General features: G+C 41.4%; 1 protein-coding gene across 5 annotated transcripts in view; it reads left to right on the forward strand.

Annotated features, from left to right (window-relative positions):
• Window positions 1-280: 280 nt before the first annotated feature.
• Window positions 281-14,608, forward strand: part of MAPK8 (mitogen-activated protein kinase 8) — a 41,866-nt gene continuing 27,538 nt past the window's right edge. For 3 of the 5 annotated variants that reach the window (XM_038141269.1, XM_038141270.1, XM_038141265.1), the window contains exon 1: window positions 281-397. The gene's annotated coding sequence lies outside the window, so the exon portion shown is untranslated. Of the gene's footprint in view, window positions 398-511; window positions 2,585-6,938; window positions 14,591-14,608 lie in introns of those variants that run through there. The other 2 variants (XM_038141268.1, XM_038141267.1) reach the window with 2 other exon arrangements.

A 14,608-nucleotide genomic window follows, 5' to 3' on the forward strand; every position in this document is an offset into this window, starting at 1 on the left:
CGACATGCAAATATTTCATGAAAGCCCCAGCAGGAAGAGAGCTCTGGCTACCGGGCGTAATCCAGGAAAGGAATTGCTCCAGGGAAAGGGCGCGGAGGAGGCACAACGATGCTGGTTCCCAGCAGAGATGCGTGGGCCTGGGGCGGCCGGGGCGCCAAAGCCCCGCAGGGACGCGGTGGGAGCCAGGCGGGCCGGGGGCGGTGGGGACCGGGGGCAGCGGGAACGGGCCGGGCCCCGGGCGGGCGGGCGGCGGAGCGGGGCAGCGCCGAGCCGGGCGGGGCGGGGCGAGGCGAGCGCAGGGGCGGCGCAGCCGCAGCCGCGGCGGGCGGAGCGCGGAGCCTGTGCGCGGCCCGGGCCCGGCTCATTACTCAGCGGCCGAGGCCGGAGGCGGTGGTCGGTGAGCGGGGCCGGGGCCGCGGCCCCCGGGAGCGGCGGTGGGCGGAGGGGAGCGGGGCGGCGGCGCGGTCCCGGCGCGGGCGGGACAGCGGCCGCGCCGCGGGGCCCGGGCCGGGCCGGGCGGTTTTGTTTACGTTTCGACGGGCGGGAAGGGAGCCGGGGCCGGCCGTGCCCTTGCCCGGGGGCGGGCGGCGGTGCGGGGCGCTCCGGCCCGGTGACCTTCCGTGCCTGCTCGAGGCCGGGGGGTCGGGAGAGGTGCGGGTGGATAATGGCGGGGACCTCTTTGTTGGTTGGCAGGAGGGGCAGGAGGCTCGGCGCGGGGCTCCTCCTCCTCCTCCCGGGAGCGGGGGCACCCGGGCAGGCCGGGCTGGCCGCTCCGTCCTCGGGGAAGGAGCGTTATAGGGCGGGGTGGTGGGAATGCAGCCCTACCGTGACCTTGTTCTTAAAAATGCCTCTTAAAGCAAAAAATACTTCTCTGGGATAATGCAACTGCTCTAGATGCACGGGCTGGTGGTGACCGGCAATGTCTTTGATTCTTTTGCTTTTTAATTCTTAAATTTCTCTCAAAGGGGGTGAGCTGTCTCTTTGCAGAATTCCTTTTGCTTTTGATTTCTGTGTCGTTACATCCAGTTTTCCTTCCTTTTTTTTTATGCCTTTCTGCCTGGAGCAGTTCCATCAGTGAAGTTTGACCTGAGCTTGTTTAATAACCTACATAAACAAATTCCACTTGATTATTTGTTCCATTCCCTAGCTGCAGTAATGGTTTTGCACATATGGTGGGGTGTTGAATCTCACTGTTGTACAGAACAAGCTTGCTGAAGGCTTTCAGGCAGTCGACAAATCCTACACGCTTTGGCCTATCTGATAATACAAACACAAAGGGTGTTATGCTTGTTCGGGGATGGAAAGTATTACTTGCCCTAGGGCATGTGCATGTGGAATTGAGCAAGCCTGCTCATTGTAGCTGGGTTTTACTTACAGGTGCGGAGACTTTACAGGTGTGGAGATGGTATTGCAGGTCAGGTGAGACCTGGTCTCAGTTCTGGAGGTGCCAACAAATGCACTTCCAGGGCAGAATAGTAACTGACGTGTCTGCGGGTATGTCCGTGTGTTAGGTAACCTGGAAATGGTTTAAACATGAAATGAATCTGGGCCAAACTTATTTGAGGGTGCTGCCAAAGTGATTTCACTGGCTTGAGTGTTCCTTGTATATAATGAAGGGAAGCTCTTGATTCTTCTAATAGTAGCTAATAAAAATGTTGAATTTCAAATAGTCCCCTACTTTGATCTCGGTCTCTTGGCACAGCCATCTTCCCGTTTGCCCCACTAGATTCAAAGATGTATAATACGGGCTAGTTTGATGGTAGGATACATAACATGGGATGCCAGGGCAGGGACCACATGTATTGCAGACTGCCTGCAGATCTTGGTGGTTTTCAAGGCTAGCTGGGAAAAAGTGTGATAGGAGAAGAGAGAGAGAAGTATCTGCTGAACCAAAACTAATTGCAGAGGATGTACAAAGAGGTACTCTGAAACAAAGCATTTTAATGTCTTCCACTGCAAAAGTTCCCAAGGTTTTTGGACCACTGGATTGCATGAGCTTTCAGTGTAATCTTGTGGGCTACAATATACTTCATGGAGGCTTCTAAATCAGAAATATTAGTAAGGTGACCTAAGAGGGTTCCAGGTCCTGTAGTTTTTGGACTGTGCGTTCTAGGCAGAAATAAAATTGCCTGTTGTGTGTGGATTTTGTATTTTTACTTTTAACCCTGCTCTTTAAGGACCAAGGCTTTTGATGGGTTATTAGGCGGGCAGGTGTAACCTTCTTTGCAAATGCCTTAGGTAGAATTGTTATGCAAATTTTAAGGAATAAATGTTTCAAGGTGGTAACAACTGAATTTATTTTCTGCCTGTTACTGACCTGAAATGGCTATTTACTATGTATATAGTAAATATATATAGTTTTGGTTTCTTTTTCATCCTTCTTCAGCTGCCTAAATAATTTGGATGCTCATTGGTTAAAAGATGCATGGAAACTATATTCAACTCCTCATTTCTGAAGATTGATCCAGCATTCTGGACAAATACATATGTCCTTTTTAATAGTCTCCTGAAAAGTATGGTGTGCTATTTCTTAACCTTCATTTCCCACCCTCCCAATCTCTCTCCTTGACAACAAAAGTGCTGTGTATGTATAGAGTTTTACTGTATTTGTTATTGTCAATATATATAGTGGTCCACTTTGGAAATTAGACCGATCTTGTTTTGAAGTTGTTCTGTGTTTCCAGTTTTTGGTTTGTGTTGGGTTTTTGTTTTTTTTTGTTTTTTTTTGTTTTTTTGTTTTTTTTTTAATAAAGGCTAAATGTTTATCTCTGTAAATAATTCCTTTAAGAAACCCCTCAGTCCTTAATTCAAAACCTGCAGAAACAGGCTTCCATTTATGTTACGGAAAGATCTCTTGGCATTTGAAAGCTCTTTAAAAATCCAGTTGAGCCTACTTACGTTGCTTGCCTGCTGTGAAATTCACCACAGTTTTGCCATGGATTCTGAAATACTTTTTAAGGTATTCTTGTGTTTGGAGAGATAACGATCTTGGTGTACCAAGCTTATAATTAACAGCTATACATTTCTCCTTAACTTGAATTTTTTTTTAAGTTATTAAAGACTAATTCTTGATTCTTTTTCTGTTCAAATTGATTGTCTGTAAGCTTGATACTAAAACTGTTGTTGCCCATACTGTCATTTTTATTGTTGGATAAATGCTACTTGATATGTGAACAGATGGGATGCTTATTAATCATTCTTAGCTGAATATTGCAGACTAATGGTAAAATGAGGACTGACAGAAAAATATACTTCAATTCAATGGTCAGTTGTGTTGGTAACAAAGCAAATACTGTATACGAGCTCATTTGTGTGTACACTTAAATCAAAAGGGCAGACATTCATTCTGCAGTGCTACTGGACAGTCTGTTTGCTGTAATTATTGATTTTTGAGTGTTAAAGAAAAAAAAGACAAGTACACAACTCTGACAACCTTCCATTACTTTACTGATGCTGTGTGAAGAATTTTTTTATTTTATATATATATATATATATGTGTGTGTGTGTGTATATTGAAGTGTGCAGGAAAATGTCTTAACTCAGTATTTATTCTTTGACCTACGAACTATGGCTAAAGTGTCCTGTCATTGTCATCTGTATCCATTCAAGCATTTACCTTTCTCCTTATCTGCTGAACAAAAGTTGAAGTGTCTCAAGCCTGGTGTTTCAATGTTTGGGAAGTAAGAATGATGAACAGGGGGTATTCTGTTTCTCACTGGAATCTCAAAAGTCGTGGAATTGCTCAGGTTTATAAAATGAAACTGATTCTTCAGCTGTTGGTTGCTGGCAGAAGAGGAGCTGGGGCTCCTGCTGGGCAGGAGTCAGCACTGTGCCCCTGTAGCCCTGAAGGGGCTGCAAGGGGCAGGGCCTGAGCAGCAGGTACCAGGGAGGAGCTGTTCCCAGCTGTGAACTCCCCTGCAGGACTGCTGGCATCACAGACACCCCCACTGTGGGAGAGACATGTGAGGGAATCCGGCCCTGGGTTCTGCAGGTGGGTGGGGGCTCGAGCACCTGAGGGTGCACAAAGGAATGGACCTGAGGGAGAACATAATTGCTGCATTTTACCAGCTTTAAGCAACGGATTAGAGAGGTCATGGAGCCACTTGCCCTTCTGAATGAATCTTGGCTGCAAGACATAAAAATGGAAGTTTCAGTAGGTTATGAGGGAATGAATGTCTTAGTGTAACAGTCAGCCCCTCTCATGGATCAAGAGCCCAGAAGGGCCATGAAGTCTTCATCCATACAGACTTTAGACTCAACAAGGTCCAGAACAGCCTGAGGGGAATACAGATTTGAAGTTCTGCTTGTTTTGTAGATGATCTACAGAGGTTGCATCCTAGCCATATTCTAATTCCACTGTTGATATGGATTTTAAAACTTGTTTTCCAACTAGCTTGAGGGAGTTGGCAAAACAAAGGCACAGTGAGTTAGGTAAATCAGGTTGCTCAGAACTGTTAGAAGTTGTGAAGGGAAGAATAATAAGATGTGATAAGCATCTTAGTTCAAGTCTGATGGTGGCAATACGGATTTTTCTGCCCTGCATTGAACTTTCCAGCTGACTAGGCGAGAAGTGCTTCCAGGCTAGCATAAAGGCCGAAAAAAAGGCTTATGGTACCTGTCATGCTTGTGATCACTATGATGAACTTAGAATCCCATCTCCAAAGAAACAGCAGGCAGTCAACAGCCTGGTAGCCAGCTGAAGTTAGTCTAGGTCTTGCTTTCTGTGTTGGAGGAACAAGTTGGCAGCTGCTGCTGCAGGGCTTTGATCTGCTGGGTGAATGATGGTTCCTTATGCATAGCTGGAGTCTGGTTATCCGAGCAAGCGGCTTCATGGAGCGAACCAGCTCTGAGTTCCAGCCGGTCACAATAGCAGTCCATGACTGCAGAGGGGTGGCAGGACTAATGGCAACTGGAAGAAAGGAAAAGAGCCGTGGTAGATCCATAAATCTCTCTTTAATGCTTCTGCTGCCTTGAGAAGATGTCCCGCATCTCAGTTATTTCTCTAAGTTTTTACATATTTGTCTATTTAGCAAAACCAACCAGAGGTCTTAGTGAAAGTGTGGTGATCAATAAAGGCAGTTACAACCCAGAGTAAGTGTTTTGTATCTTAACAAAGCAGCTGTCCTGGTATGAACCTGTAGTATTTTAATATGTGAATGCAGCTGCTCATGTGTGACTCTTGAAAGAATTGTATAGGAAATCTGGTGTTAGGGATGGCACATATTTGAGAATCCTAGATGTATTCTTTAGTAGCTTTAACACCTAAGATGATATTGGAGTAAGTACTAGTCACAATGCTTACTTGCAGTACCATGTAAAAATACACGGTTTTGAAGATGTAATCCTAATGTTAAGTTTTACTGTGGAAACGGTAAAAGCGAATGCCATGGCCAGCCAGCATAAATCTTGGTAAATTCTGGATCGTTCATTGTGTTTTGGGTGGTGATAAACATCCTGGTCACCTTCACAGAAGGAAGAGTAGTAACATGATAAACTAAAAAGGTTTATTAGAAAGGTGTGGGCTAGGTTCACTTGTTTAATTTCATGCCAAGAAGTGAATACTCGGGAGACACACAGTAAGAGGAAGGTCCTTGTGCACAGCAGTGGCTCATTTAATGAGCGGTGAAGCTTTCCAGCAGTGGGTGACTTTTATTTGCACAGTTGCAGCAGTACAAAACTCATCCTTGTTACAAGGTTCTTGTGCCACTTAAGTGTCAAGATGGTGGAAGAAGAAAAAAGACAGTTCAGTTTATAATAAGATTATATTGGGCATAAAAAGCTTTTGTTAATACTACCATGGCATTGTGGGAAAATCACAAAACCTTGATGTGATGAGGGATACTTTATTCTCCCCCTATTTTAGTTTATTTGAAATTCTTCCTTAGTTTTCTTCAGAAAATTTCTCATCACAACTCTTCGTAGGCATATCCACCAGCGCTAGTGTACGGTGCACAGCAGTGCTTCTGAAGGCTAATGTTCTTATTTAAAGAATGGAAATTCTCAAACTCTTCCTATTTTTTGGAACTTCTGCCATATGGTAAGGCATATTTCTTTTTAATTTGGGTCAGCTGGCCTAGTTGTGTGCCCTCCCAGCATCTTGCCCACACCCAGTCCCTTGATGAGGGGAGTGTTGGAGAGCAGATGCTGCCAGCTCTCAGTAATAGCCAGAACTCTGGTGCGTTATCAACCCCTTTGTAGCTCCCAGTGCAGAGCACAGCACTGTGAGGGCTGCTGTGGAAAAGGAGCTCCAGCTCAGCCAGGCCCAGTACAAGCTGCTGGCACAAGGTGTCCCATCACTCCTGACTGGGCCAGCCTTGGCCAGCGGCGTGTCCGTCTTGGCGCCGGCTGGCATTGGCTCTGCTGGACGTGGAGGAAGCTTCTGGTAGCTTCTCACAGAACCATCCCTGTAGTCCCCCTGCTAGCAAGACCTGGCCATGCAAACCCCATACACTGGGGCAGAGCATCAGGCACTATTGAAGTCTAAGAGAAATGGGACAACAGAACAGACTATTGTTATTAGTAATTATTGGTGCAGTTTCCTACAAATTACCCAGAAAGTAGTTGCTATATTTTGTATTGTGCTGCCTTCCTCCCCACCTCACTCCCAAGAAATTATTGTGCAATGTATTGTATTGTGTTACAAGAGGTATCTCTGAAGGAATTCTTAGTGCTGAAGTTGTCATGTGTTGGAGTTTTTCATTCCATTCTAAAGCTCTTATTATAGAGGTATTTTATGCTAAATACTTTAAACAGGATTTCATAGCACATTAATCTGCTTGTATTTCACAGATAAATGCCTGAATTAACGAAAGTAGCACATTCATAATTGGATTCTAAGTTTTTGTAGCTGGGATTAAAAGTTAAAATTAATGTAGTTTTAAAACATTTGGAAAACTTTTTTCCCAGCTGTTACCCAAATCCTTCCTTCCTCTTATGTTCTATAGCTATTGTCCTCTTGATCACTGATATTTAATTACTATTTGAGGTCACTTGGTATCTTTTGTTTGCTGTTGTCCTTTAAAACAATTAAAGAACCATTTAATTTTGTTTTTGCTGAAACATTTAGCTTTTATATGCTTTTTTTTCCTCTGCAAAAAGAGGTTAAACTACAAGCATTTCCTCCCACTCCAGGATTACTCTCAGGGTAGGATTTTGCTTCTAAACTAGTGCAGATCTCATGGAAGCGCTCTGAGTTATATTCACTGTTTTATTTTGCTGATGGTCTGCCTCTTTGTTGCTTTGCCAGTGGTCATTGGATGTGCAAAGAGCTACCATATGATGGCAGGCCTTTGTGGAATAGTGGGAGTTAGCTCTCCCTTAGGTAGTCAGCTGAAACAGTGTTGTGCCCAGATTAGTAATTTATTCTTTTCTTGTCAACTTCAAGTTATCCATGGTTAAGTTTTTTCAAGTACCTGAGTAAGTTGACATGACACATGAGTGTGCGAAAAGGGAGCTTCGTAAAGCAACATGGAATGACATTCCCTAGAATGCAGTATCTTCAGTCATGGTTTAGGCATGATTATGATTAAAAGTGTTTTCTGGGTCCAGCAGCAGGCACTTAAGATTGCACTTCTGACAGTTAAATCGGATGCTTAAAATAGAAGAGTTTGTTGAACTGTTGCTTTACTGAATTTTCACTGATTTCAGATTTCAAGAGCAGTATTTACAAAAAACCAAAACAAATTAAATTGACAAATAGTGCCCTGCAATAAACCTGAAAATTTTAAGCTTTGAAAAACATGCATATCTTGATTTCTCCCCATTTACCATTCTTTTCTACAATCTTCTTTTTGAAAAAGGATTAAGGAATTGGAAGATCCTTGTCTTATCCTATTATTTCTGCAACTGAGAGTTTTGCTAAGAATAGTCTTTTAATCTGTTGTCATAACAGTTCTTTACCAAAATGTGGAGTTACACAAGTTTTCTTTTGTTGAAGCTATTGTGGTTTATGATTTCTGTGACAAAACTGACCTGGAAGACACAACATCTTAATATTATCATATGTTGTGATAATAGGATTCATCATGGAACCAATCTGTAGTGGAGCTTCATATGACATTACACTGAAGAAGCTGTAGAGATGCTCTCCTATCAAATGTAGCACAGCAGAGTTTGCAGAGTGGTATTTTTTCTGTAGATGTAGCACTACTCATTCTGATAATGCTTGCTTTAGAAAAATGCTACCTAATAAATTTCTTCATGGTTAATTAAAGTCACGGTTCAGGAGTCAATAAAAAAAGTCAAGAGGAAAGGTAGGATGAGAATCTGCATCATGAGAAATGCCAGTTTACAGGCTGGTGAGAACTGCATGCTGCAGCCTGCCTCATTTACAGCCTCCTGGCATTTGAATGTAAAACCTGTTTTAAAGGGAATGGAAGATACTTTTCTAAAACAGTCTCTGCTGATGTCTAATGACTTAATAAAACAAGAATATTTAAGAATATATGAACTCTGCAGTGTATTCCATTATGAATACATAATTTCACTGTACAATCTCCTGTGTTAAACTTTGTGTCACATGTAGCCTTATCACAAAATACAGCCCCCTGGAAAACATGTAATACAGGATACCATATTGCAGCAGAGTGGCACTGTAGTAAACTAGATTAGAAGTGATCTGTAACTTGGTAAGAATTAGTTAAGTGCTATTGGCCACAGGTGAGGGTTTTCCAGAGAGGGTGCACTGGTATTCCAGAGCAGCTGTGTTGTAGGAGGTGAGAAGTGCTGGGAAATTACAAGTGTTGCTGTCTTACTTGCTGCTGAATTTGGATCACCAGGACTGTGTCTATTACCAAAATCAACTTGAAAGCCACAGATAAAGTTTGGGCAATTCTTAAGCTTTTTAACTCTTAATGCAACTTTCAGGGGGTTTAAGTATTTATGGTGGTGTCTTTCTCTAGCGATAGCTTCATGTTTAGATTATGTACCTTTAAAGATATTATATTTCAGAAACCTAGAAATCTGGATAGTACTTGATGAAGAAATGTGAGGTTTCATTTCCCTGTCACAAACTGGCAGACTCTTGCTGCTTAGAGGGGAGAGGGAAATGGCTGAAGGAATGGTAGATAAGCAAGCACAAATTTTCACCTTTTCATGGAGCTGATATCATGCGTTCACTTATTTAGCTTTCTTTCTTTGCCCTCAGGCTACTTTAAGTCTCTGTATTTTGACTTCTCATTTTTCTATTTTCTTAATCTTAATTTTGTTTAACTTCCCATGTGATGAAGTTAGAGCTGCTGGTGGCTATAATGTGTGTTTTACCTAATTGGGTGGCAGGCCCTAACTCAGAAGTGTGGATAATTTCTTCTGTGACCAGCTGCTTTAGTCAGTGTTGTAGAAGAGAAATAAAACTGACTAGCTCGAAGTGCCAGAAGTGAATCAGTTACCTGCCTGGTTTAGGTAATGTGTGTGTAAGGTAAACAGAAACATACAGCCCATGTGGCTTTTTTCCTGTGCTTTATGGCAGTCTCTTTGATTGTCCTGTGCCATTAACAAATAGTGCCTTAACTCTTCGTGAATGACTATTAGATGCATTTTTTTAGTATTTTTTTTTTAGTAAAAGGGGCTGTAATTTATAGACTAATGACATTATGGGACAATGTCTTAGATTGTAGAGAAATGTAGGTGCAAAAGGAAGAAGGTGGATTAATCCTCTCAATAGGAAGTTTACTGATAAAAACCAAAAAATATCTCTTTTGAAAAGAGAATCACTGCAAAACTGACATTGTTTGTAAGTAATTTACTGTGGTGCATTTGTTACTTGGTTCTTCATTATCCTGCTTGTGCAAGGTGTGTGATGTGTTTTATCTGACTGTAAAGAATTCATTTCTCAGTTGACTTGAATTTGATGTTAAACAAAGCTAATGTTTTAGTGATACCAGAAATGATTGTGTTATTTTGGGTGTTTTGCAAGAGATGTTTTGCAATATGAGAATTGGCTTTAGAAATATGTGGTGATATTGATTTTTATATAGGGAGTATTCAGAAGCTGTGAATGCAGGTTCAGCAGTTCCGCTGCCCCTTGTTCAGCAGGCAGGATGAGAAAACACTGGTATGTTGTACTTGGTTTGCATAAATGCTTGCTTTGAGCTTCTGAGGGAAATGTGATGTGGAGGTGCTGACTCTGCCTGTGCTCCACGGGGAGCAGCGTGTGAAATCACTGGTGGACCTTTGGTGGTTCTGTCCCTTCCAGCTGTACCAGCAGTGCCAGGAAATGGCTCACCTGGAGCAGTGTTTAGCAACAGGAGTTGTTTCTTGTGGCTTTCTGCATGTTTGCATGTGATCTTACACTACTTATTTATACAGTATCAGTATTTTGCTAGTTAGTCTTAATTTTATTGCTGCCAGTCGGAGGTCTTTCTTTATAGCTGAACAGCCTCTGAGTCTTTAGTTACTTCTGACAGTGTACCAGACTGTTCCAAGGTACTTGAGACATGGAAGTGGAAAAGCTCAAGTTCCAGTTGTGTTATACAAAAATCCCTATCTCCAACTTCAGGTTTCCCTAATTTCAGGTTGAGCTGTTAATATTTTGGCACTGGTGACTGCACCTGTGAGCAATTGCTATTTCAGGCAGAATGGTATTTGAATGGAATTTGATGCAGGGAGTTCCAACACTGGTGCAAAAAACATTATGTTGAAAATTAGGTGTTTGAGCTCACTCCTGATTTTGTTATTAACCTTTTATTGCGAGTATTGAAACCATTTGGGGTGAGGTTCTCAAAATAGCACAATCTTTAGTGGAAACATTTACTTTTGATTAGATGCTATAGTGTTGATCAGAGAAGTCTTGACAGGGGAAGCGCAAGCTCCTATCTGTATGACTGACTCTGCAAATATAATCCCTGGGGCATCCCTGCTTCAGTGACACTGCAGAACATGTGTGTCCTCAGTGTCAGTGAAATTGGCTTTTTCACCAGAGGGCGAGTAACAGCCTGAAAAGGGAAAACTCAAGGGGCTGCATTTGCCAGCAGCTGCTGCTGGAAGCTCTGCTTGGGAAATAAGTATGTTCCTCTTGCCTGGCTGTCAGTAATAATTCCCCTCTCATGTCCCTCCCTTCAAAGCAAACAAGGAAGCTCCCAGTGGTGGTTGGGGATCAGGCTGTTTACCTGTGCTTTACCAAGGTGCTGTAGCTGCTGGCACAACCCCTTTGTGGGCTGACTGAAGTGGCTGAAAAAAGCAGCAGGTCAGTTGAATTAAGTTGAAAAACAGAACATGCATTTTTTGCATAGAAAAAAATGGATAGCTCTTTTTTTGTATGTTTCTTTGATGACTTCTAGTCTGTCTTTGAGCTGGAAGCTGGCTTTCAGTAGATAGGAAATTTTGTTGACTCATTTTGCCCCCTTCTATTGTACTTTATAAAGTACATAAATATTAGGGTGGGGAAGATCTAAGATGCAGGAAGCTCTCTAAGTGTAATTTAGATTAAAAAGAAAAAGTTGCTTTTTTTTTTTTTTTCCATGAAGAAGTTTTCTCCTTTCCTGCCCCTCAGATTCTCCTACAGCAGTATAAAAGGTAAAAGTTCACTATTTTTGTAAGAGGAAAAAATAGAGGGCTGAGCATGGAGTCTGTTGAAGAATTTTCAATAAATTGAATAGCCTTTATCAGTACCTCTAGTGTTTCCCTAGAACATCCACAGTTCATCCTCAAGGTACTTGGATTCTAATCTCCTGCATCATCCTCATTGCATATGTTACAGATGGGGTTAAAAACCACCCAAATCTCCTCTACTAATTCAGGCTCTGCCTTGTTGTTATTTTTGTCTTCATGTTCTCCTTGGTAAATTTTAAATATTTATTTTTGTTTTGATTCAGGATCTGGAAAAAACTCTTCAGTCACCAGTAATCAGGGTGAAAACTCTGAGGACCTTGTGGCTCTTGAGGCCTTCTATGGTTTTTATATACTTATATCTGGAGCTGAGCATTGCAAGAAAGCTCCCCCTATGTAAGATAATAGGATTACTTGTCTGTTCCAAACAGAACTGGAATCTGGGCAAAGACATCAGTTGTGAAGACTAAAATCAGATTATCAGACACCTGTGCTGTTTAAGTAGTAGGTACCTCCTTGTTGTAAAAGGGCCTCCTTTGTAAAAGGTGACTTTTGGAGTGCATAATTAAGTTCAGTCCATTGCAATTACCTTCAAATAGATTATCATCTGTTCTATGGGAACTGTTGTAAGGTGACCACTGGCCAAGAAAAGACTACTGGAGTGGAGAAGGGGGTGGTTTGTTTCCCTGTGTGTCCTCCCCTTCTAGTAGACTCCTCAATTACACTGACTATCTTAATAAGATGAGATGGCAGATACATATGAAGAAAACTATATCTGGTTTCCTAGATGACTGGAAAAAGTCATCATGTGATCCAGCGGGAGCATGTTGTTAGTCATTATTTGAAGCTGTAAACTGCAACATTAAATTATAGCAAAGGTTGCATTCATATAAGTGGATTTTGGCCATTATTTATTAATTTAGGACTTTACGTAGTTGTTCCCTGTTAAATTGTACCGAGGACAGTTAGATTAACGCAGAGGGCTCTGTGTCTCTACAAGAGATTTATCAATCTGGCAACAATGTTTGCCAAACCAGTGAAGTAATTCCTTGATTTAAACAGCCCGTATTACATTTTATTAAGTTTCATTTGCTGTTGTGTACTCAGGAATATTTTGCTTTATACCTAAATTTATTTGTTGATACCAAACCTGTCATCTTTTCTGAAATTACCATCTTTAGTGGAGAAAGCCATCTGTTTATTGTTAAATACTCAACAGTTTCTGGGATATCAAGTAATTGGCTTTGAATTGTCCATGTATAAATGGCTATAAAAATGTAACTCTCCTAAAGTGTAAAAAAAAATTAAATGTGCCTTAAATTTCTTGTCTTTGAGCAAACTGGAGTGACACTACCCTTTTCTCTTTGAACTTGAAAGCAGTAGGCAAGTCATAACATAGAAATCTAAATGTGCCCTTGTCATGTTTATGCAGGTTTCCCCAGCCTCAGTACTTCTTCTGCTGGTGAACACTGAGATCTAGTGTTCACCTTTGCTTTACTGAATCTGTAACAAGTGAAGTTTGACTTCTTGGTGGACAAAAGATATGTTAAAATGTAGTTATTTTAAGAAATGTAGCTGCACTGTGCTTGTGACCTGAGCTATACAAGAATCACTTCAGTATATTTGTGGTTTTGTTTAAGAGTTGCAAGCAGAAAATAGCTCCTGAGATCAGAGCTGTAGACTTTCCGTTTGTGCTGTGCCTCTTGTCCTGTGAGCGGTGTGAGCAGGCAGCGTTCTGTGTAATGCAGGTGTGCAGTGGCTGGAGGGAGAGGCACTGCCCGGGCACAGCAGCTGGAGGCCTCCTTAAACACATGGCAGCATTAGGAGTGGTTCAGGCAGGTGGAGGTTGTTCAGCTTAAAACCATCTGATCTGTGAAAGCATAGTTTGAAAGCCATGCAAATCCTAGAGTCATCAGTGAGAATATTCCCATTTTAGAATAAGCTTCAGACTTTTAGACATCTTTGGCATTTGTAATAGGTTAGTAATTCTTGCTGCAGTTTTCATCCTGCTAATGTTAGCTCCTTTTTCCAAATGCTCTATCTGCATTAATATTTACCAGAGCTGGAAGTATTGCAAAATACAACATTCAGTTTCGAGGGCAGCATGGACAAACAAACCATTAAAACCATAATTGTTACTGAGACTAACTGAATGAGCTATGAAGTTACCTTTAGAAACAATTCTTTTGTTTTCTAAATTTAAGCCTTTGAAGCAAGCATATGGTAAAACTAGGCTGTGTTTGCACTATCCATTTAGCAGCTATCCAGATACCTTTAAACATGACAGCTGAAAACCAGACAAGCATTCAAAAACACATGATGCATACAAATCAGCTATGTATGAACTGTATTTTCACAAAGAAATTAAATAAGAGTCATTAATGCAAGAGCTTTATGTACACTGTCCATTTGTTTTGCATTCAGTAGCAAACTAGCATATACTTGAAGAACTGTTGGATTTTTCTAGGTCAGCCACAGATTCCTACAGAACATTCATTTTCATGGTGTTAGATACCTTCTAAATAGAGTTATTGAATCATCATTGATAGGTAGTTTATGTTGTTATATTACATTGATTATATTTAATGTGTTAATATATGTAATTGTTTTATTTTAAAATGCCTTCTTCCATTTCTGTATCTCTTTGACTGTCATGGTCTTCATTTTCTGTCAGTCCTACTTCTGAGCAGCTCCTGTAGTAATCTTTCTCTGTAGAGCAGTTGTGCCAGCAAATGTAGACAGATTGCTGTTAGTTGGTGTTTGTGTTGTACCTCAGACATGTCTTGTCCCAAAGACTGTTTGCTGGCTTAGCATCCAAAGTTTCTTCCAAGACTTAGCCCACTTGATCCTTGCTTGTTTAGGAGAGGATTGCTTTAGAAGTCATGATCATGAAAACCAAGTTTGATTTGATGCAAAACTTGTAGTTAATGATGGTTGTTCCCATCTCTGGTTTTTCTCATTTCTTATGTTTTATTGTATTTCAGGGTACTTGGATATGAAAATATCTTGTCAGCTGTACTTCTTCACTGAAGTAGAAATAAGCTGAGTATGTATAATTTCTTAC

This window comes from Motacilla alba, chromosome 6 (genome assembly GCF_015832195.1).
Source record: "Motacilla alba alba isolate MOTALB_02 chromosome 6, Motacilla_alba_V1.0_pri, whole genome shotgun sequence".
NCBI classification, from domain to species: Eukaryota; Metazoa; Chordata; class Aves; order Passeriformes; family Motacillidae; genus Motacilla; species Motacilla alba.